Genomic DNA, 18,430 nt, shown 5'->3' on the forward strand with positions numbered 1-18,430 from the left:
ACTGGCAAGGCGCGCACCTCAAACGTCTCAGAGCAATGTTTTTGGCTTCATGCTGTGCTAGGAGAAGAGGAAAAGGGAAGCTGTAAGTAGCAATAACAGGGAGTAAACATTTTCCCGCTGAAGCGTTGAAAACGTTGTGGATAACAAACAAGAAATAAGTTGGTGCCCTAGCAACAGCATCACCATCAGTCACAGAAAATTAAATGCCCCGGGTGAGGATCGAACTCACGACCTTAAGATTATGAGACTTACGCGCTGCCTACTGCGCTACCGAGGCACAGGTGAAGCGCTTGTCCTGGAAACTGGGTAAGTACCACACCCAATGTTAGACGTAAAGACACTGTACTTCCTGGATAACGTGTTCTGTTGCTACACGTGCATTGCCAGCCCAGTTGATTGCGGTGTTGCTGCAGATTTGCAAACGATAGGCAGCACTCCTTGTCGTTAACGTTCAGTGCCTCGGAGGCACCTGGACACAGCAACTTGCGAGGCCAGGCCGACGCTAGTCTGTAGAACACCATGCGAGCGTCCTAGTGGGGACCCGCGAGTGCTGCGTTCTCGGTTCTTCTCAAGGGAATCCTGCTATACATTCATGTGGATCGTGCATCTCAAGCGCGCAAGCCACACGGCAGCATTATCGTGGGAAAAGCAAAATGATGCATCGGCCGGGAATCGAACCCGGGCCGCCCGCGTGGCAGGCGAGCACTCTGCCACTGAACCACCGATGCTCGGGCCGGTAGTAACTGCACGCTGCTTCCCGAGCAGATGTCTCAAGGGAAAGTGGGACTGCCGTCAAGCGCCGTAGCATTCTGTCGAGAAGATGCTGCAGACGCTGAATCCTGCACTGTACTGCTTAAAAATGCCGCCAGAACGCGGTCCTCTGCGTACTCTTGCGTCGCCGGCGCCGACTCTTGCCAAGGATGCGAAATGTGCGCGGATACGCTGTCCGAACGCGCCTGGATGTGCTCCCCTAGCCTACCTCGAAATGCGCCTGCCAGGTACGATCACCTTCGGCCGCTGCCGACAGGCGGGAAGCCGACACAGCGCGGCGTCGGGGCGCTCGCTTGTGCGGTGGTGGTGTAATGGTCAGCATAGTTGCCTTCCAAGCAGTTGGTCCGGGTTCGATTCCCGGCCACCGCAACAGGCTTTTTAATGTCACGTATGAGTACTTTCGCCACGCGCCCTTAACTTAATGTTTTTTCCCCCTCTTACTCGCTGCAGACCAGCCTATAGTGTGTCTCGACTGTCTCGACTTGTCTCGACTTTGCTCAGCTGACGCGAGAGCTGACGCTCTCCAATCGGCCTATATCAAAACGACAAGCACGAGAAACGACTGAGAGAGGTAAGGAGAGGCGGGGCGATGTACACACAGCACGCCCGTTCATTTCACGGTGGCGTCTCCCTGACCGAACCGGGCTGTAGCTCCGAAAACAAAGGAGAAAGAAAAATAGGAAGTAAAACTGCCAACAGTACCCTGTGTCCCCATGCGCTCTCCCGCCCAAGTACCGACAAGGGCCAAAGTTGTTACGCATCGGCAATCGGACATTTCCTTTCATCTTCTCTTTATCGGTTGAGAACCAGTGTATTCAACATATTATGGCCATTGCCGAGTGAATGCTGTAGCGCTTCCCGACAAGTCGGGTTCGGATCCTCTGTCAACTTCCACGCAGGGTGATGATGTTTTGGTCATCACACTCGCCAGCTGAAATCGGCGCTGCCTTTTCGTGGTAGTAAAAGCGTTGTGGCCCGTGGGGGGATCGAACCCACGACCTTCGCGTTATTAGCACGACGCTCTAACCAACTGAGCTAACGGGCCTCGACAGTTGCGCTCGCTCAGCCCTACGCTGCAAACGTATGGCATGAAGCCGTACACCATTTCTATGGTCGTCGGATGTCTGCTTCCCTCGTCTATACTCTGCTGACGGTCACGAAACAGTAGATATATTGCGAGCAGGACGGGAAACGGCAGCTCGGACAGCTCAAACTTGTCACGATTCGTGTGGAAAAAGTTCCGTTCCGGTACCGGGAATCGAACCCGGGCCTCCTGGGTGAAAGCCAGGTATCCTAGCCACTAGACCACACCGGATGTGGGCGTTCCTGACGCGGATCGGACGGTCGCTTGTAGCATTTCGTGTCGTGTCCCGCGTCGGCGCCCTTCTCTCTTTGCGAGCGTCTTTGCGCATACTGACTGGCAAGGCGCGCACCTCAAACGTCTCAGAGCAATGTTTTTGGCTTCATGCTGTGCTAGGAGAAGAGGAAAAGGGAAGCTGTAAGTAGCAATAACAGGGAGTAAACATTTTCCCGCTGAAGCGTTGAAAACGTTGTGGATAACAAACAAGAAATAAGTTGGTGCCCTAGCAACAGCATCACCATCAGTCACAGAAAATTAAATGCCCCGGGTGAGGATCGAACTCACGACCTTAAGATTATGAGACTTACGCGCTGCCTACTGCGCTACCGAGGCACAGGTGAAGCGCTTGTCCTGGAAACTGGGTAAGTACCACACCCAATGTTAGACGTAAAGACACTGTACTTCCTGGATAACGTGTTCTGTTGCTACACGTGCATTGCCAGCCCAGTTGATTGCGGTGTTGCTGCAGATTTGCAAACGATAGGCAGCACTCCTTGTCGTTAACGTTCAGTGCCTCGGAGGCACCTGGACACAGCAACTTGCGAGGCCAGGCCGACGCTAGTCTGTAGAACACCATGCGAGCGTCCTAGTGGGGACCCGCGAGTGCTGCGTTCTCGGTTCTTCTCAAGGGAATCCTGCTATACATTCATGTGGATCGTGCATCTCAAGCGCGCAAGCCACACGGCAGCATTATCGTGGGAAAAGCAAAATGATGCATCGGCCGGGAATCGAACCCGGGCCGCCCGCGTGGCAGGCGAGCACTCTGCCACTGAACCACCGATGCTCGGGCCGGTAGTAACTGCACGCTGCTTCCCGAGCAGATGTCTCAAGGGAAAGTGGGACTGCCGTCAAGCGCCGTAGCATTCTGTCGAGAAGATGCTGCAGACGCTGAATCCTGCACTGTACTGCTTAAAAATGCCGCCAGAACGCGGTCCTCTGCGTACTCTTGCGTCGCCGGCGCCGACTCTTGCCAAGGATGCGAAATGTGCGCGGATACGCTGTCCGAACGCGCCTGGATGTGCTCCCCTAGCCTACCTCGAAATGCGCCTGCCAGGTACGATCACCTTCGGCCGCTGCCGACAGGCGGGAAGCCGACACAGCGCGGCGTCGGGGCGCTCGCTTGTGCGGTGGTGGTGTAATGGTCAGCATAGTTGCCTTCCAAGCAGTTGGTCCGGGTTCGATTCCCGGCCACCGCAACAGGCTTTTTAATGTCACGTATGAGTACTTTCGCCACGCGCCCTTAACTTAATGTTTTTTCCCCCTCTTACTCGCTGCAGACCAGCCTATAGTGTGTCTCGACTGTCTCGACTTGTCTCGACTTTGCTCAGCTGACGCGAGAGCTGACGCTCTCCAATCGGCCTATATCAAAACGACAAGCACGAGAAACGACTGAGAGAGGTAAGGAGAGGCGGGGCGATGTACACACAGCACGCCCGTTCATTTCACGGTGGCGTCTCCCTGACCGAACCGGGCTGTAGCTCCGAAAACAAAGGAGAAAGAAAAATAGGAAGTAAAACTGCCAACAGTACCCTGTGTCCCCATGCGCTCTCCCGCCCAAGTACCGACAAGGGCCAAAGTTGTTACGCATCGGCAATCGGACATTTCCTTTCATCTTCTCTTTATCGGTTGAGAACCAGTGTATTCAACGTATTATGGCCATTGCCGAGTGAATGCTGTAGCGCTTCCCGACAAGTCGGGTTCGGATCCTCTGTCAACTTCCACGCAGGGTGATGATCTTTTGGTCATCACACTCGCCAGCTGAAATCGGCGCTGCCTTTTCGTGGTAGTAAAAGCGTTGTGGCCCGTGGGGGGATCGAACCCACGACCTTCGCGTTATTAGCACGACGCTCTAACCAACTGAGCTAACGGGCCTCGACAGTTGCGCTCGCTCAGCCCTACGCTGCAAACGTATGGCATGAAGCCGTACACCATTTCTATGGTCGTCGGATGTCTGCTTCCCTCGTCTATACTCTGCTGACGGTCACGAAACAGTAGATATATTGCGAGCAGGACAGGAAACGGCAGCTCGGACAGCTCAAACTTGTCACGATTCGTGTGGAAAAAGTTCCGTTCCGGTACCGGGAATCGAACCCGGGCCTCCTGGGTGAAAGCCAGGTATCCTAGCCACTAGACCACACCGGATGTGGGCGTTCCTGACGCGGATCGGACGGTCGCTTGTAGCATTTCGTGTCGTGTCCCGCGTCGGCGCCCTTCTCTCTTTGCGAGCGTCTTTGCGCATACTGACTGGCAAGGCGCGCACCTCAAACGTCTCAGAGCAATGTTTTTGGCTTCATGCTGTGCTAGGAGAAGAGGAAAAGGGAAGCTGTAAGTAGCAATAACAGGGAGTAAACATTTTCCCGCTGAAGCGTTGAAAACGTTGTGGATAACAAACAAGAAATAAGTTGGTGCCCTAGCAACAGCATCACCATCAGTCACAGAAAATTAAATGCCCCGGGTGAGGATCGAACTCACGACCTTAAGATTATGAGACTTACGCGCTGCCTACTGCGCTACCGAGGCACAGGTGAAGCGCTTGTCCTGGAAACTGGCTAAGTACCACACCCAATGTTAGACGTAAAGACACTGTACTTCCTGGATAACGTGTTCTGTTGCTACACGTGCATTGCCAGCCCAGTTGATTGCGGTGTTGCTGCAGCTTTTGCAAACGATAGGCAGCACTCCTTGTCGTTAACGTTCAGTGCCTCGGAGGCACCTGGACACAGCAACTTGTGAGGCCAGGCCGACGCTAGTCTGTAGAACACCATGCGAGCGTCCTAGTGGGGACCCGCGAGTGCTGCGTTCTCGGTTCTTCTCAAGGGAATCCAGCTATACATTCATGTGGATCGTGCATCTCAAGCGCGCAAGCCACACGGCAGCATTATCGTGGGAAAAGCAAAATGATGCATCGGCCGGGAATCGAACCCGGGCCGCCCACGTGGCAGGCGAGCACTCTGCCACTGAACCACCGATGCTCGGGCCGGTAGTAACTGCACGCTGCTTCCCGAGCAGATGTCTCAAGGGAAAGTGGGACTGCCGTCAAGCGCCGTAGCATTCTGTCGAGAAGATGCTGCAGACGCTGAATCCTGCACTGTACTGCTTAAAAATGCCGCCAGAACGCGGTCCTCTGCGTACTCTTGCGTCGCCGGCGCCGACTCTTGCCAAGGATGCGAAATGTGCGCGGATACGCTGTCCGAACGCGCCTGGATGTGCTCCCCTAGCCTACCTCGAAATGCGCCTGCCAGGTACGATCACCTTCGGCCGCTGCCGACAGGCGGGAAGCCGACACAGCGCGGCGTCGGGGCGCTCGCTTGTGCGGTGGTGGTGTAATGGTCAGCATAGTTGCCTTCCAAGCAGTTGGTCCGGGTTCGATTCCCGGCCACCGCAACAGGCTTTTTAATGTCACGTATGAGTACTTTCGCCACGCGCCCTTAACTTAATGTTTTTTCCCCCTCTTACTCGCTGCAGACCAGCCTATAGTGTGTCTCGACTGTCTCGACTTGTCTCGACTTTGCTCAGCTGACGCGAGAGCTGACGCTCTCCAATCGGCCTATATCAAAACGACAAGCACGAGAAACGACTGAGAGAGGTAAGGAGAGGCGGGGCGATGTACACACAGCACGCCCGTTCATTTCACGGTGGCGTCTCCCTGACCGAACCGGGCTGTAGCTCCGAAAACAAAGGAGAAAGAAAAATAGGAAGTAAAACTGCCAACAGTACCCTGTGTCCCCATGCGCTCTCCCGCCCGAGTACCGACAAGGGCCAAAGTTGTTACGCATCGGCAATCGGACATTTCCTTTCATCTTCTCTTTATCGGTTGAGAACCAGTGTATTCAACGTATTATGGCCATTGCCGAGTGAATGCTGTAGCGCTTCCCGACAAGTCGGGTTCGTATCCTCTGTCAACTTCCACGCAGGGTGATGATCTTTTGGTCATCACACTCGCCAGCTGAAATCGGCGCTGCCTTTTCGTGGTAGTAAAAGCGTTGTGGCCCGTGGGGGGATCGAACCCACGACCTTCGCGTTATTAGCACGACGCTCTAACCAACTGAGCTAACGGGCCTCGACAGTTGCGCTCGCTCAGCCCTACGCTGCAAACGTATGGCATGAAGCCGTACACCATTTCTATGGTCGTCGGATGTCTGCTTCCCTCGTCTATACTCTGCTGACGGTCACGAAACAGTAGATATATTGCGAGCAGGACAGGAAACGGCAGCTCGGACAGCTCAAACTTGTCACGATTCGTGTGGAAAAAGTTCCGTTCCGGTACCGGGAATCGAACCCGGGCCTCCTGGGTGAAAGCCAGGTATCCTAGCCACTAGACCACACCGGATGTGTGCGTTCCTGCGGCGGATCGGACGGTCGCTTGTAGCATTTCGTGTCGTGTCCCGCGTCGGCGCCCTTCTCTCTTTGCGAGCGTCTTTGCGCATACTGACTGGCAAGGCGCGCACCTCAAACGTCTCAGAGCAATGTTTTTGGCTTCATGCTGTGCTAGGAGAAGAGGAAAAGGGAAGCTGTAAGTAGCAATAACAGGGAGTAAACATTTTCCCGCTGAAGCGTTGAAAACGTTGTGGATAACAAACAAGAAATAAGTTGGTGCCCTAGCAACAGCATCACCATCAGTCACAGAAAATTAAATGCCCCGGGTGAGGATCGAACTCACGACCTTAAGATTATGAGACTTACGCGCTGCCTACTGCGCTACCGAGGCACAGGTGAAGCGCTTGTCCTGGAAACTGGCTAAGTACCACACCCAATGTTAGACGTAAAGACACTGTACTTCCTGGATAACGTGTTCTGTTGCTACACGTGCATTGCCAGCCCAGTTGATTGCGGTGTTGCTGCAGCTTTTGCAAACGATAGGCAGCACTCCTTGTCGTTAACGTTCAGTGCCTCGGAGGCACCTGGACACAGCAACTTGTGAGGCCAGGCCGACGCTAGTCTGTAGAACACCATGCGAGCGTCCTAGTGGGGACCCGCGAGTGCTGCGTTCTCGGTTCTTCTCAAGGGAATCCAGCTATACATTCATGTGGATCGTGCATCTCAAGCGCGCAAGCCACACGGCAGCATTATCGTGGGAAAAGCAAAATGATGCATCGGCCGGGAATCGAACCCGGGCCGCCCGCGTGGCGGGCGAGCACTCTGCCACTGAACCACCGATGCTCGGGCCGGTAGTAACTGCACGCTGCTTCCCGAGCAGATGTCTCAAGGGAAAGTGGGACTGCCGTCAAGCGCCGTAGCATTCTGTCGAGAAGATGCTGCAGACGCTGAATCCTGCACTGTACTGCTTAAAAATGCCGCCAGAACGCGGTCCTCTGCGTACTCTTGCGTCGCCGGCGCCGACTCTTGCCAAGGATGCGAAATGTGCGCGGATACGCTGTCCGAACGCGCCTGGATGTGCTCCCCTAGCCTACCTCGAAATGCGCCTGCCAGGTACGATCACCTTCGGCCGCTGCCGACAGGCGGGAAGCCGACACAGCGCGGCGTCGGGGCGCTCGCTTGTGCGGTGGTGGTGTAATGGTCAGCATAGTTGCCTTCCAAGCAGTTGGTCCGGGTTCGATTCCCGGCCACCGCAACAGGCTTTTTAATTTCACGTATGAGTACTTTCGCCACGCGCCCTTAACTTAATGTTTTTTCCCCCTCTTACTCGCTGCAGACCAGCCTATAGTGTGTCTCGACTGTCTCGACTTGTCTCGACTGACGCGAGAGCTGACGCTCTCCAATCGGCCTATATCAAAACGACAAGCACGAGAAACGACTGAGAGAGGTAAGGAGAGGCGGGGCGATGTACACACAGCACGCCCGTTCATTTCACGGTGGCGTCTCCCTGACCGAACCGGGCTGTAGCTCCGAAAACAAAGGAGAAAGAAAAATAGGAAGTAAAACTGCCAACAGTACCCTGTGTCCCCATGCGCTCTCCCGCCCAAGTACCGACAAGGGCCAAAGTTGTTACGCATCGGCAATCGGACATTTCCTTTCATCTTCTCTTTATCGGTTGAGAACCAGTGTATTCAACGTATTATGGCCATTGCCGAGTGAATGCTGTAGCGCTTCCCGACAAGTCGGGTTCGGATCCTCTGTCAACTTCCACGCAGGGTGATGATCTTTTGGTCATCACACTCGCCAGCTGAAATCGGCGCTGCCTTTTCGTGGTAGTAAAAGCGTTGTGGCCCGTGGGGGGATCGAACCCACGACCTTCGCGTTATTAGCACGACGCTCTAACCAACTGAGCTAACGGGCCTCGACAGTTGCGCTCGCTCAGCCCTACGCTGCAAACGTATGGCATGAAGCCGTACACCATTTCTATGGTCGTCGGATGTCTGCTTCCCTCGTCTATACTCTGCTGACGGTCACGAAACAGTAGATATATTGCGAGCAGGACAGGAAACGGCAGCTCGGACAGCTCAAACTTGTCACGATTCGTGTGGAAAAAGTTCCGTTCCGGTACCGGGAATCGAACCCGGGCCTCCTGGGTGAAAGCCAGGTATCCTAGCCACTAGACCACACCGGATGTGGGCGTTCCTGACGCGGATCGGACGGTCGCTTGTAGCATTTCGTGTCGTGTCCCGCGTCGGCGCCCTTCTCTCTTTGCGAGCGTCTTTGCGCATACTGACTGGCAAGGCGCGCACCTCAAACGTCTCAGAGCAATGTTTTTGGCTTCATGCTGTGCTAGGAGAAGAGGAAAAGGGAAGCTGTAAGTAGCAATAACAGGGAGTAAACATTTTCCCGCTGAAGCGTTGAAAACGTTGTGGATAACAAACAAGAAATAAGTTGGTGCCCTAGCAACAGCATCACCATCAGTCACAGAAAATTAAATGCCCCGGGTGAGGATCGAACTCACGACCTTAAGATTATGAGACTTACGCGCTGCCTACTGCGCTACCGAGGCACAGGTGAAGCGCTTGTCCTGGAAACTGGCTAAGTACCACACCCAATGTTAGACGTAAAGACACTGTACTTCCTGGATAACGTGTTCTGTTGCTACACGTGCATTGCCAGCCCAGTTGATTGCGGTGTTGCTGCAGCTTTTGCAAACGATAGGCAGCACTCCTTGTCGTTAACGTTCAGTGCCTCGGAGGCACCTGGACACAGCAACTTGTGAGGCCAGGCCGACGCTAGTCTGTAGAACACCATGCGAGCGTCCTAGTGGGGACCCGCGAGTGCTGCGTTCTCGGTTCTTCTCAAGGGAATCCAGCTATACATTCATGTGGATCGTGCATCTCAAGCGCGCAAGCCACACGGCAGCATTATCGTGGGAAAAGCAAAATGATGCATCGGCCGGGAATCGAACCCGGGCCGCCCACGTGGCAGGCGAGCACTCTGCCACTGAACCACCGATGCTCGGGCCGGTAGTAACTGCACGCTGCTTCCCGAGCAGATGTCTCAAGGGAAAGTGGGACTGCCGTCAAGCGCCGTAGCATTCTGTCGAGAAGATGCTGCAGACGCTGAATCCTGCACTGTACTGCTTAAAAATGCCGCCAGAACGCGGTCCTCTGCGTACTCTTGCGTCGCCGGCGCCGACTCTTGCCAAGGATGCGAAATGTGCGCGGATACGCTGTCCGAACGCGCCTGGATGTGCTCCCCTAGCCTACCTCGAAATGCGCCTGCCAGGTACGATCACCTTCGGCCGCTGCCGACAGGCGGGAAGCCGACACAGCGCGGCGTCGGGGCGCTCGCTTGTGCGGTGGTGGTGTAATGGTCAGCATAGTTGCCTTCCAAGCAGTTGGTCCGGGTTCGATTCCCGGCCACCGCAACAGGCTTTTTAATGTCACGTATGAGTACTTTCGCCACGCGCCCTTAACTTAATGTTTTTTCCCCCTCTTACTCGCTGCAGACCAGCCTATAGTGTGTCTCGACTGTCTCGACTTGTCTCGACTTTGCTCAGCTGACGCGAGAGCTGACGCTCTCCAATCGGCCTATATCAAAACGACAAGCACGAGAAACGACTGAGAGAGGTAAGGAGAGGCGGGGCGATGTACACACAGCACGCCCGTTCATTTCACGGTGGCGTCTCCCTGACCGAACCGGGCTGTAGCTCCGAAAACAAAGGAGAAAGAAAAATAGGAAGTAAAACTGCCAACAGTACCCTGTGTCCCCATGCGCTCTCCCGCCCGAGTACCGACAAGGGCCAAAGTTGTTACGCATCGGCAATCGGACATTTCCTTTCATCTTCTCTTTATCGGTTGAGAACCAGTGTATTCAACGTATTATGGCCATTGCCGAGTGAATGCTGTAGCGCTTCCCGACAAGTCGGGTTCGTATCCTCTGTCAACTTCCACGCAGGGTGATGATCTTTTGGTCATCACACTCGCCAGCTGAAATCGGCGCTGCCTTTTCGTGGTAGTAAAAGCGTTGTGGCCCGTGGGGGGATCGAACCCACGACCTTCGCGTTATTAGCACGACGCTCTAACCAACTGAGCTAACGGGCCTCGACAGTTGCGCTCGCTCAGCCCTACGCTGCAAACGTATGGCATGAAGCCGTACACCATTTCTATGGTCGTCGGATGTCTGCTTCCCTCGTCTATACTCTGCTGACGGTCACGAAACAGTAGATATATTGCGAGCAGGACAGGAAACGGCAGCTCGGACAGCTCAAACTTGTCACGATTCGTGTGGAAAAAGTTCCGTTCCGGTACCGGGAATCGAACCCGGGCCTCCTGGGTGAAAGCCAGGTATCCTAGCCACTAGACCACACCGGATGTGTGCGTTCCTGCGGCGGATCGGACGGTCGCTTGTAGCATTTCGTGTCGTGTCCCGCGTCGGCGCCCTTCTCTCTTTGCGAGCGTCTTTGCGCATACTGACTGGCAAGGCGCGCACCTCAAACGTCTCAGAGCAATGTTTTTGGCTTCATGCTGTGCTAGGAGAAGAGGAAAAGGGAAGCTGTAAGTAGCAATAACAGGGAGTAAACATTTTCCCGCTGAAGCGTTGAAAACGTTGTGGATAACAAACAAGAAATAAGTTGGTGCCCTAGCAACAGCATCACCATCAGTCACAGAAAATTAAATGCCCCGGGTGAGGATCGAACTCACGACCTTAAGATTATGAGACTTACGCGCTGCCTACTGCGCTACCGAGGCACAGGTGAAGCGCTTGTCCTGGAAACTGGCTAAGTACCACACCCAATGTTAGACGTAAAGACACTGTACTTCCTGGATAACGTGTTCTGTTGCTACACGTGCATTGCCAGCCCAGTTGATTGCGGTGTTGCTGCAGCTTTTGCAAACGATAGGCAGCACTCCTTGTCGTTAACGTTCAGTGCCTCGGAGGCACCTGGACACAGCAACTTGTGAGGCCAGGCCGACGCTAGTCTGTAGAACACCATGCGAGCGTCCTAGTGGGGACCCGCGAGTGCTGCGTTCTCGGTTCTTCTCAAGGGAATCCAGCTATACATTCATGTGGATCGTGCATCTCAAGCGCGCAAGCCACACGGCAGCATTATCGTGGGAAAAGCAAAATGATGCATCGGCCGGGAATCGAACCCGGGCCGCCCGCGTGGCGGGCGAGCACTCTGCCACTGAACCACCGATGCTCGGGCCGGTAGTAACTGCACGCTGCTTCCCGAGCAGATGTCTCAAGGGAAAGTGGGACTGCCGTCAAGCGCCGTAGCATTCTGTCGAGAAGATGCTGCAGACGCTGAATCCTGCACTGTACTGCTTAAAAATGCCGCCAGAACGCGGTCCTCTGCGTACTCTTGCGTCGCCGGCGCCGACTCTTGCCAAGGATGCGAAATGTGCGCGGATACGCTGTCCGAACGCGCCTGGATGTGCTCCCCTAGCCTACCTCGAAATGCGCCTGCCAGGTACGATCACCTTCGGCCGCTGCCGACAGGCGGGAAGCCGACACAGCGCGGCGTCGGGGCGCTCGCTTGTGCGGTGGTGGTGTAATGGTCAGCATAGTTGCCTTCCAAGCAGTTGGTCCGGGTTCGATTCCCGGCCACCGCAACAGGCTTTTTAATTTCACGTATGAGTACTTTCGCCACGCGCCCTTAACTTAATGTTTTTTCCCCCTCTTACTCGCTGCAGACCAGCCTATAGTGTGTCTCGACTGTCTCGACTTGTCTCGACTGACGCGAGAGCTGACGCTCTCCAATCGGCCTATATCAAAACGACAAGCACGAGAAACGACTGAGAGAGGTAAGGAGAGGCGGGGCGATGTACACACAGCACGCCCGTTCATTTCACGGTGGCGTCTCCCTGACCGAACCGGGCTGTAGCTCCGAAAACAAAGGAGAAAGAAAAATAGGAAGTAAAACTGCCAACAGTACCCTGTGTCCCCATGCGCTCTCCCGCCCAAGTACCGACAAGGGCCAAAGTTGTTACGCATCGGCAATCGGACATTTCCTTTCATCTTCTCTTTATCGGTTGAGAACCAGTGTATTCAACGTATTATGGCCATTGCCGAGTGAATGCTGTAGCGCTTCCCGACAAGTCGGGTTCGGATCCTCTGTCAACTTCCACGCAGGGTGATGATCTTTTGGTCATCACACTCGCCAGCTGAAATCGGCGCTGCCTTTTCGTGGTAGTAAAAGCGTTGTGGCCCGTGGGGGGATCGAACCCACGACCTTCGCGTTATTAGCACGACGCTCTAACCAACTGAGCTAACGGGCCTCGACAGTTGCGCTCGCTCAGCCCTACGCTGCAAACGTATGGCATGAAGCCGTACACCATTTCTATGGTCGTCGGATGTCTGCTTCCCTCGTCTATACTCTGCTGACGGTCACGAAACAGTAGATATATTGCGAGCAGGACGGGAAACGGCAGCTCGGACAGCTCAAACTTGTCACGATTCGTGTGGAAAAAGCTCCGTTCCGGTACCGGGAATCGAACCCGGGCCTCCTGGGTGAAAGCCAGGTATCCTAGCCACTAGACCACACCGGATGTGGGCGTTCCTGACGAGGATCGGACGGTCGCTTGTAGCATTTCGTGTCGTGTCCCGCGTCGGCGCCCTTCTCTCTTTGCGAGCGTCTTTGCGCATACTGACTGGCAAGGCGCGCACCTCAAACGTCTCAGAGCAATGTTTTTGGCTTCATGCTGTGCTAGGAGAAGAGGAAAAGGGAAGCTGTAAGTAGCAATAACAGGGAGTAAACATTTTCCCGCTGAAGCGTTGAAAACGTTGTGGATAACAAACAAGAAATAAGTTGGTGCCCTAGCAACAGCATCACCATCAGTCACAGAAAATTAAATGCCCCGGGTGAGGATCGAACTCACGACCTTAAGATTATGAGACTTACGCGCTGCCTACTGCGCTACCGAGGCACAGGTGAAGCGCTTGTCCTGGAAACTGGCGAAGTACCACACCCAATGTTAGACGTAAAGACACTGTACTTCCTGGATAACGTGTTCTGTTGCTACACGTGCATTGCCAGCCCAGTTGATTGCGGTGTTGCTGCAGCTTTTGCAAACGATAGGCAGCACTCCTTGTCGTTAACGTTCAGTGCCTCGGAGGCACCTGGACACAGCAACTTGTGAGGCCAGGCCGACGCTAGTCTGTAGAACACCATGCGAGCGTCCTAGTGGGGACCCGCGAGTGCTGCGTTCTCGGTTCTTCTCAAGGGAATCCAGCTATACATTCATGTGGATCGTGCATCTCAAGCGCGCAAGCCACACGGCAGCATTATCGTGGGAAAAGCAAAATGATGCATCGGCCGGGAATCGAACCCGGGCCGCCCACGTGGCAGGCGAGCACTCTGCCACTGAACCACCGATGCTCGGGCCGGTAGTAACTGCACGCTGCTTCCCGAGCAGATGTCTCAAGGGAAAGTGGGACTGCCGTCAAGCGCCGTAGCATTCTGTCGAGAAGATGCTGCAGACGCTGAATCCTGCACTGTACTGCTTAAAAATGCCGCCAGAACGCGGTCCTCTGCGTACTCTTGCGTCGCCGGCGCCGACTCTTGCCAAGGATGCGAAATGTGCGCGGATACGCTGTCCGAACGCGCCTGGATGTGCTCCCCTAGCCTACCTCGAAATGCGCCTGCCAGGTACGATCACCTTCGGCCGCTGCCGACAGGCGGGAAGCCGACACAGCGCGGCGTCGGGGCGCTCGCTTGTGCGGTGGTGGTGTAATGGTCAGCATAGTTGCCTTCCAAGCAGTTGGTCCGGGTTCGATTCCCGGCCACCGCAACAGGCTTTTTAATGTCACGTATGAGTACTTTCGCCACGCGCCCTTAACTTAATGTTTTTTCCCCCTCTTACTCGCTGCAGACCAGCCTATAGTGTGTCTCGACTGTCTCGACTTGTCTCGACTTGTCTCGACTTGTCTCGACTTGTCTCGACTTGTCTCGACTTGTCTCGACTTGTCTCGACTTGTCTCGACTTGTCTCGACTTTGCTCAGCTGACGCGAGAGCTGACGCTCTCCAATCGGCCTATATCAAAACGACAAGCACGAGAAACGACTGAGAGAGGTAAGGAGAGGCGGGGCGATGTACACACAGCACGCCCGTTCATTTCACGGTGGCGTCTCCCTGACCGAACCGGGCTGTAGCTCCGAAAACAAAGGAGAAAGAAAAATAGGAAGTAAAACTGCCAACAGTACCCTGTGTCCCCATGCGCTCTCCCGCCCAAGTACCGACAAGGGCCAAAGTTGTTACGCATCGGCAATCGGACATTTCCTTTCATCTTCTCTTTATCGGTTGAGAACCAGTGTATTCAACGTATTATGGCCATTGCCGAGTGAATGCTGTAGCGCTTCCCGACAAGTCGGGTTCGTATCCTCTGTCAACTTCCACGCAGGGTGATGATCTTTTGGTCATCACACTCGCCAGCTGAAATCGGCGCTGCCTTTTCGTGGTAGTAAAAGCGTTGTGGCCCGTGGGGGATCGAACCCACGACCTTCGCGTTATTAGCACGACGCTCTAACCAACTGAGCTAACGGGCCTCGACAGTTGCGCTCGCTCAGCCCTACGCTGCAAACGTATGGCATGAAGCCGTACACCATTTCTATGGTCGTCGGATGTCTGCTTCCCTCGTCTATACTCTGCTGACGGTCACGAAACAGTAGATATATTGCGAGCAGGACAGGAAACGGCAGCTCGGACAGCTCAAACTTGTCACGATTCGTGTGGAAAAAGTTCCGTTCCGGTACCGGGAATCGAACCCGGGCCTCCTGGGTGAAAGCCAGGTATCCTAGCCACTAGACCACACCGGATGTGTGCGTTCCTGCGGCGGATCGGACGGTCGCTTGTAGCATTTCGTGTCGTGTCCCGCGTCGGCGCCCTTCTCTCTTTGCGAGCGTCTTTGCGCATACTGACTGGCAAGGCGCGCACCTCAAACGTCTCAGAGCAATGTTTTTGGCTTCATGCTGTGCTAGGAGAAGAGGAAAAGGGAAGCTGTAAGTAGCAATAACAGGGAGTAAACATTTTCCCGCTGAAGCGTTGAAAACGTTGTGGATAACAAACAAGAAATAAGTTGGTGCCCTAGCAACAGCATCACCATCAGTCACAGAAAATTAAATGCCCCGGGTGAGGATCGAACTCACGACCTTAAGATTATGAGACTTACGCGCTGCCTACTGCGCTACCGAGGCACAGGTGAAGCGCTTGTCCTGGAAACTGGCTAAGTACCACACCCAATGTTAGACGTAAAGACACTGTACTTCCTGGATAACGTGTTCTGTTGCTACACGTGCATTGCCAGCCCAGTTGATTGCGGTGTTGCTGCAGCTTTTGCAAACGATAGGCAGCACTCCTTGTCGTTAACGTTCAGTGCCTCGGAGGCACCTGGACACAGCAACTTGTGAGGCCAGGCCGACGCTAGTCTGTAGAACACCATGCGAGCGTCCTAGTGGGGACCCGCGAGTGCTGCGTTCTCGGTTCTTCTCAAGGGAATCCAGCTATACATTCATGTGGATCGTGCATCTCAAGCGCGCAAGCCACACGGCAGCATTATCGTGGGAAAAGCAAAATGATGCATCGGCCGGGAATCGAACCCGGGCCGCCCGCGTGGCGGGCGAGCACTCTGCCACTGAACCACCGATGCTCGGGCCGGTAGTAACTGCACGCTGCTTCCCGAGCAGATGTCTCAAGGGAAAGTGGGACTGCCGTCAAGCGCCGTAGCATTCTGTCGAGAAGATGCTGCAGACGCTGAATCCTGCACTGTACTGCTTAAAAATGCCGCCAGAACGCGGTCCTCTGCGTACTCTTGCGTCGCCGGCGCCGACTCTTGCCAAGGATGCGAAATGTGCGCGGATACGCTGTCCGAACGCGCCTGGATGTGCTCCCCTAGCCTACCTCGAAATGCGCCTGCCAGGTACGATCACCTTCGGCCGCTGCCGACAGGCGGGAAGCCGACACAGCGCGGCGTCGGGGCGCTCGCTTGTGCGGTGGTGGTGTAATGGTCAGCATAGTTGCCTTCCAAGCAGTTGGTCCGGGTTCGATTCCCGGCCACCGCAACAGGCTTTTTAATTTCACGTATGAGTACTTTCGCCACGCGCCCTTAACTTAATGTTTTTTCCCCCTCTTACTCGCTGCAGACCAGCCTATAGTGTGTCTCGACTGTCTCGACTTGTCTCGACTGACGCGAGAGCTGACGCTCTCCAATCGGCCTATATCAAAACGACAAGCACGAGAAACGACTGAGAGAGGTAAGGAGAGGCGGGGCGATGTACACACAGCACGCCCGTTCATTTCACGGTGGCGTCTCCCTGACCGAACCGGGCTGTAGCTCCGAAAACAAAGGAGAAAGAAAAATAGGAAGTAAAACTGCCAACAGTACCCTGTGTCCCCATGCGCTCTCCCGCCCAAGTACCGACAAGGGCCAAAGTTGTTACGCATCGGCAATCGGACATTTCCTTTCATCTTCTCTTTATCGGTTGAGAACCAGTGTATTCAACGTATTATGGCCATTGCCGAGTGAATGCTGTAGCGCTTCCCGACAAGTCGGGTTCGGATCCTCTGTCAACTTCCACGCAGGGTGATGATCTTTTGGTCATCACACTCGCCAGCTGAAATCGGCGCTGCCTTTTCGTGGTAGTAAAAGCGTTGTGGCCCGTGGGGGGATCGAACCCACGACCTTCGCGTTATTAGCACGACGCTCTAACCAACTGAGCTAACGGGCCTCGACAGTTGCGCTCGCTCAGCCCTACGCTGCAAACGTATGGCATGAAGCCGTACACCATTTCTATGGTCGTCGGATGTCTGCTTCCCTCGTCTATACTCTGCTGACGGTCACGAAACAGTAGATATATTGCGAGCAGGACGGGAAACGGCAGCTCGGACAGCTCAAACTTGTCACGATTCGTGTGGAAAAAGCTCCGTTCCGGTACCGGGAATCGAACCCGGGCCTCCTGGGTGAAAGCCAGGTATCCTAGCCACTAGACCACACCGGATGTGGGCGTTCCTGACGAGGATCGGACGGTCGCTTGTAGCATTTCGTGTCGTGTCCCGCGTCGGCGCCCTTCTCTCTTTGCGAGCGTCTTTGCGCATACTGACTGGCAAGGCGCGCACCTCAAACGTCTCAGAGCAATGTTTTTGGCTTCATGCTGTGCTAGGAGAAGAGGAAAAGGGAAGCTGTAAGTAGCAATAACAGGGAGTAAACATTTTCCCGCTGAAGCGTTGAAAACGTTGTGGATAACAAACAAGAAATAAGTTGGTGCCCTAGCAACAGCATCACCATCAGTCACAGAAAATTAAATGCCCCGGGTGAGGATCGAACTCACGACCTTAAGATTATGAGACTTACGCGCTGCCTACTGCGCTACCGAGGCACAGGTGAAGCGCTTGTCCTGGAAACTGGCTAAGTACCACACCCAATGTTAGACGTAAAGACACTGTACTTCCTGGATAACGTGTTCTGTTGCTACACGTGCATTGCCAGCCCAGTTGATTGCGGTGTTGCTGCAGCTTTTGCAAACGATAGGCAGCACTCCTTGTCGTTAACGTTCAGTGCCTCGGAGGCACCTGGACACAGCAACTTGTGAGGCCAGGCCGACGCTAGTCTGTAGAACACCATGCGAGCGTCCTAGTGGGGACCCGCGAGTGCTGCGTTCTCGGTTCTTCTCAAGGGAATCCAGCTATACATTCATGTGGATCGTGCATCTCAAGCGCGCAAGCCACACGGCAGCATTATCGTGGGAAAAGCAAAATGATGCATCGGCCGGGAATCGAACCCGGGCCGCCCGCGTGGCAGGCGAGCACTCTGCCACTGAACCACCGATGCTCGGGCCGGTAGTAACTGCACGCTGCTTCCCGAGCAGATGTCTCAAGGGAAAGTGGGACTGCCGTCAAGCGCCGTAGCATTCTGTCGAGAAGATGCTGCAGACGCTGAATCCTGCACTGTACTGCTTAAAAATGCCGCCAGAACGCGGTC

The 18,430-nt window shown here is 54.7% G+C and overlaps 42 non-coding genes across 42 annotated transcripts; 8 read left to right on the forward strand and 34 right to left on the reverse strand.

Moving 5' to 3' along the window:
- Positions 1–204: 204 nt before the first annotated feature.
- Positions 205–277, reverse strand: Trnam-cau (transfer RNA methionine (anticodon CAU)). Its single transcript has one exon. It is a non-coding gene; the product is annotated as a tRNA-Met (tRNA).
- A 380-nt stretch (positions 278–657) lies between these two features.
- On the reverse strand, positions 658–728 carry Trnag-gcc (transfer RNA glycine (anticodon GCC)). The gene has a single exon. It is a non-coding gene; the product is annotated as a tRNA-Gly (tRNA).
- Positions 729–1,068: 340 nt separating this feature from the next.
- Trnag-ucc (transfer RNA glycine (anticodon UCC)) lies at positions 1,069–1,140 on the forward strand. Its single transcript has one exon. It is a non-coding gene; the product is annotated as a tRNA-Gly (tRNA).
- A 602-nt stretch (positions 1,141–1,742) lies between these two features.
- Trnai-aau (transfer RNA isoleucine (anticodon AAU)) lies at positions 1,743–1,816 on the reverse strand. Its single transcript has one exon. It is a non-coding gene; the product is annotated as a tRNA-Ile (tRNA).
- A 198-nt stretch (positions 1,817–2,014) lies between these two features.
- On the reverse strand, positions 2,015–2,086 carry Trnae-uuc (transfer RNA glutamic acid (anticodon UUC)). Its single transcript has one exon. It is a non-coding gene; the product is annotated as a tRNA-Glu (tRNA).
- Positions 2,087–2,391: 305 nt separating this feature from the next.
- Positions 2,392–2,464, reverse strand: Trnam-cau (transfer RNA methionine (anticodon CAU)). Its single transcript has one exon. It is a non-coding gene; the product is annotated as a tRNA-Met (tRNA).
- A 380-nt stretch (positions 2,465–2,844) lies between these two features.
- On the reverse strand, positions 2,845–2,915 carry Trnag-gcc (transfer RNA glycine (anticodon GCC)). The gene has a single exon. It is a non-coding gene; the product is annotated as a tRNA-Gly (tRNA).
- A 340-nt stretch (positions 2,916–3,255) lies between these two features.
- Positions 3,256–3,327, forward strand: Trnag-ucc (transfer RNA glycine (anticodon UCC)). Its single transcript has one exon. It is a non-coding gene; the product is annotated as a tRNA-Gly (tRNA).
- A 602-nt stretch (positions 3,328–3,929) lies between these two features.
- On the reverse strand, positions 3,930–4,003 carry Trnai-aau (transfer RNA isoleucine (anticodon AAU)). Its single transcript has one exon. It is a non-coding gene; the product is annotated as a tRNA-Ile (tRNA).
- A 198-nt stretch (positions 4,004–4,201) lies between these two features.
- On the reverse strand, positions 4,202–4,273 carry Trnae-uuc (transfer RNA glutamic acid (anticodon UUC)). The gene has a single exon. It is a non-coding gene; the product is annotated as a tRNA-Glu (tRNA).
- A 305-nt stretch (positions 4,274–4,578) lies between these two features.
- On the reverse strand, positions 4,579–4,651 carry Trnam-cau (transfer RNA methionine (anticodon CAU)). The gene has a single exon. It is a non-coding gene; the product is annotated as a tRNA-Met (tRNA).
- Positions 4,652–5,032: 381 nt separating this feature from the next.
- Trnag-gcc (transfer RNA glycine (anticodon GCC)) lies at positions 5,033–5,103 on the reverse strand. Its single transcript has one exon. It is a non-coding gene; the product is annotated as a tRNA-Gly (tRNA).
- Positions 5,104–5,443: 340 nt separating this feature from the next.
- Positions 5,444–5,515, forward strand: Trnag-ucc (transfer RNA glycine (anticodon UCC)). The gene has a single exon. It is a non-coding gene; the product is annotated as a tRNA-Gly (tRNA).
- A 602-nt stretch (positions 5,516–6,117) lies between these two features.
- Positions 6,118–6,191, reverse strand: Trnai-aau (transfer RNA isoleucine (anticodon AAU)). The gene has a single exon. It is a non-coding gene; the product is annotated as a tRNA-Ile (tRNA).
- A 198-nt stretch (positions 6,192–6,389) lies between these two features.
- Trnae-uuc (transfer RNA glutamic acid (anticodon UUC)) lies at positions 6,390–6,461 on the reverse strand. The gene has a single exon. It is a non-coding gene; the product is annotated as a tRNA-Glu (tRNA).
- Positions 6,462–6,766: 305 nt separating this feature from the next.
- On the reverse strand, positions 6,767–6,839 carry Trnam-cau (transfer RNA methionine (anticodon CAU)). Its single transcript has one exon. It is a non-coding gene; the product is annotated as a tRNA-Met (tRNA).
- Positions 6,840–7,220: 381 nt separating this feature from the next.
- On the reverse strand, positions 7,221–7,291 carry Trnag-gcc (transfer RNA glycine (anticodon GCC)). Its single transcript has one exon. It is a non-coding gene; the product is annotated as a tRNA-Gly (tRNA).
- A 340-nt stretch (positions 7,292–7,631) lies between these two features.
- Positions 7,632–7,703, forward strand: Trnag-ucc (transfer RNA glycine (anticodon UCC)). Its single transcript has one exon. It is a non-coding gene; the product is annotated as a tRNA-Gly (tRNA).
- Positions 7,704–8,295: 592 nt separating this feature from the next.
- On the reverse strand, positions 8,296–8,369 carry Trnai-aau (transfer RNA isoleucine (anticodon AAU)). Its single transcript has one exon. It is a non-coding gene; the product is annotated as a tRNA-Ile (tRNA).
- Positions 8,370–8,567: 198 nt separating this feature from the next.
- Trnae-uuc (transfer RNA glutamic acid (anticodon UUC)) lies at positions 8,568–8,639 on the reverse strand. The gene has a single exon. It is a non-coding gene; the product is annotated as a tRNA-Glu (tRNA).
- A 305-nt stretch (positions 8,640–8,944) lies between these two features.
- Positions 8,945–9,017, reverse strand: Trnam-cau (transfer RNA methionine (anticodon CAU)). The gene has a single exon. It is a non-coding gene; the product is annotated as a tRNA-Met (tRNA).
- A 381-nt stretch (positions 9,018–9,398) lies between these two features.
- Positions 9,399–9,469, reverse strand: Trnag-gcc (transfer RNA glycine (anticodon GCC)). The gene has a single exon. It is a non-coding gene; the product is annotated as a tRNA-Gly (tRNA).
- A 340-nt stretch (positions 9,470–9,809) lies between these two features.
- Positions 9,810–9,881, forward strand: Trnag-ucc (transfer RNA glycine (anticodon UCC)). Its single transcript has one exon. It is a non-coding gene; the product is annotated as a tRNA-Gly (tRNA).
- A 602-nt stretch (positions 9,882–10,483) lies between these two features.
- Trnai-aau (transfer RNA isoleucine (anticodon AAU)) lies at positions 10,484–10,557 on the reverse strand. Its single transcript has one exon. It is a non-coding gene; the product is annotated as a tRNA-Ile (tRNA).
- Positions 10,558–10,755: 198 nt separating this feature from the next.
- On the reverse strand, positions 10,756–10,827 carry Trnae-uuc (transfer RNA glutamic acid (anticodon UUC)). The gene has a single exon. It is a non-coding gene; the product is annotated as a tRNA-Glu (tRNA).
- A 305-nt stretch (positions 10,828–11,132) lies between these two features.
- Trnam-cau (transfer RNA methionine (anticodon CAU)) lies at positions 11,133–11,205 on the reverse strand. The gene has a single exon. It is a non-coding gene; the product is annotated as a tRNA-Met (tRNA).
- A 381-nt stretch (positions 11,206–11,586) lies between these two features.
- Positions 11,587–11,657, reverse strand: Trnag-gcc (transfer RNA glycine (anticodon GCC)). The gene has a single exon. It is a non-coding gene; the product is annotated as a tRNA-Gly (tRNA).
- Positions 11,658–11,997: 340 nt separating this feature from the next.
- Trnag-ucc (transfer RNA glycine (anticodon UCC)) lies at positions 11,998–12,069 on the forward strand. The gene has a single exon. It is a non-coding gene; the product is annotated as a tRNA-Gly (tRNA).
- A 592-nt stretch (positions 12,070–12,661) lies between these two features.
- On the reverse strand, positions 12,662–12,735 carry Trnai-aau (transfer RNA isoleucine (anticodon AAU)). Its single transcript has one exon. It is a non-coding gene; the product is annotated as a tRNA-Ile (tRNA).
- A 198-nt stretch (positions 12,736–12,933) lies between these two features.
- Trnae-uuc (transfer RNA glutamic acid (anticodon UUC)) lies at positions 12,934–13,005 on the reverse strand. Its single transcript has one exon. It is a non-coding gene; the product is annotated as a tRNA-Glu (tRNA).
- Positions 13,006–13,310: 305 nt separating this feature from the next.
- On the reverse strand, positions 13,311–13,383 carry Trnam-cau (transfer RNA methionine (anticodon CAU)). Its single transcript has one exon. It is a non-coding gene; the product is annotated as a tRNA-Met (tRNA).
- A 381-nt stretch (positions 13,384–13,764) lies between these two features.
- Trnag-gcc (transfer RNA glycine (anticodon GCC)) lies at positions 13,765–13,835 on the reverse strand. The gene has a single exon. It is a non-coding gene; the product is annotated as a tRNA-Gly (tRNA).
- A 340-nt stretch (positions 13,836–14,175) lies between these two features.
- On the forward strand, positions 14,176–14,247 carry Trnag-ucc (transfer RNA glycine (anticodon UCC)). The gene has a single exon. It is a non-coding gene; the product is annotated as a tRNA-Gly (tRNA).
- Positions 14,248–14,929: 682 nt separating this feature from the next.
- On the reverse strand, positions 14,930–15,002 carry Trnai-aau (transfer RNA isoleucine (anticodon AAU)). Its single transcript has one exon. It is a non-coding gene; the product is annotated as a tRNA-Ile (tRNA).
- Positions 15,003–15,200: 198 nt separating this feature from the next.
- On the reverse strand, positions 15,201–15,272 carry Trnae-uuc (transfer RNA glutamic acid (anticodon UUC)). The gene has a single exon. It is a non-coding gene; the product is annotated as a tRNA-Glu (tRNA).
- Positions 15,273–15,577: 305 nt separating this feature from the next.
- On the reverse strand, positions 15,578–15,650 carry Trnam-cau (transfer RNA methionine (anticodon CAU)). Its single transcript has one exon. It is a non-coding gene; the product is annotated as a tRNA-Met (tRNA).
- Positions 15,651–16,031: 381 nt separating this feature from the next.
- On the reverse strand, positions 16,032–16,102 carry Trnag-gcc (transfer RNA glycine (anticodon GCC)). Its single transcript has one exon. It is a non-coding gene; the product is annotated as a tRNA-Gly (tRNA).
- Positions 16,103–16,442: 340 nt separating this feature from the next.
- Trnag-ucc (transfer RNA glycine (anticodon UCC)) lies at positions 16,443–16,514 on the forward strand. The gene has a single exon. It is a non-coding gene; the product is annotated as a tRNA-Gly (tRNA).
- A 592-nt stretch (positions 16,515–17,106) lies between these two features.
- On the reverse strand, positions 17,107–17,180 carry Trnai-aau (transfer RNA isoleucine (anticodon AAU)). Its single transcript has one exon. It is a non-coding gene; the product is annotated as a tRNA-Ile (tRNA).
- Positions 17,181–17,378: 198 nt separating this feature from the next.
- Positions 17,379–17,450, reverse strand: Trnae-uuc (transfer RNA glutamic acid (anticodon UUC)). Its single transcript has one exon. It is a non-coding gene; the product is annotated as a tRNA-Glu (tRNA).
- A 305-nt stretch (positions 17,451–17,755) lies between these two features.
- On the reverse strand, positions 17,756–17,828 carry Trnam-cau (transfer RNA methionine (anticodon CAU)). The gene has a single exon. It is a non-coding gene; the product is annotated as a tRNA-Met (tRNA).
- A 381-nt stretch (positions 17,829–18,209) lies between these two features.
- Trnag-gcc (transfer RNA glycine (anticodon GCC)) lies at positions 18,210–18,280 on the reverse strand. Its single transcript has one exon. It is a non-coding gene; the product is annotated as a tRNA-Gly (tRNA).
- Between the last annotated feature and the right edge of the window lie 150 nt (positions 18,281–18,430).

This window comes from Schistocerca nitens, chromosome 2 (genome assembly GCF_023898315.1).
Source record: "Schistocerca nitens isolate TAMUIC-IGC-003100 chromosome 2, iqSchNite1.1, whole genome shotgun sequence".
NCBI lineage: Eukaryota > Metazoa > Arthropoda > Insecta > Orthoptera > Acrididae > Schistocerca > Schistocerca nitens.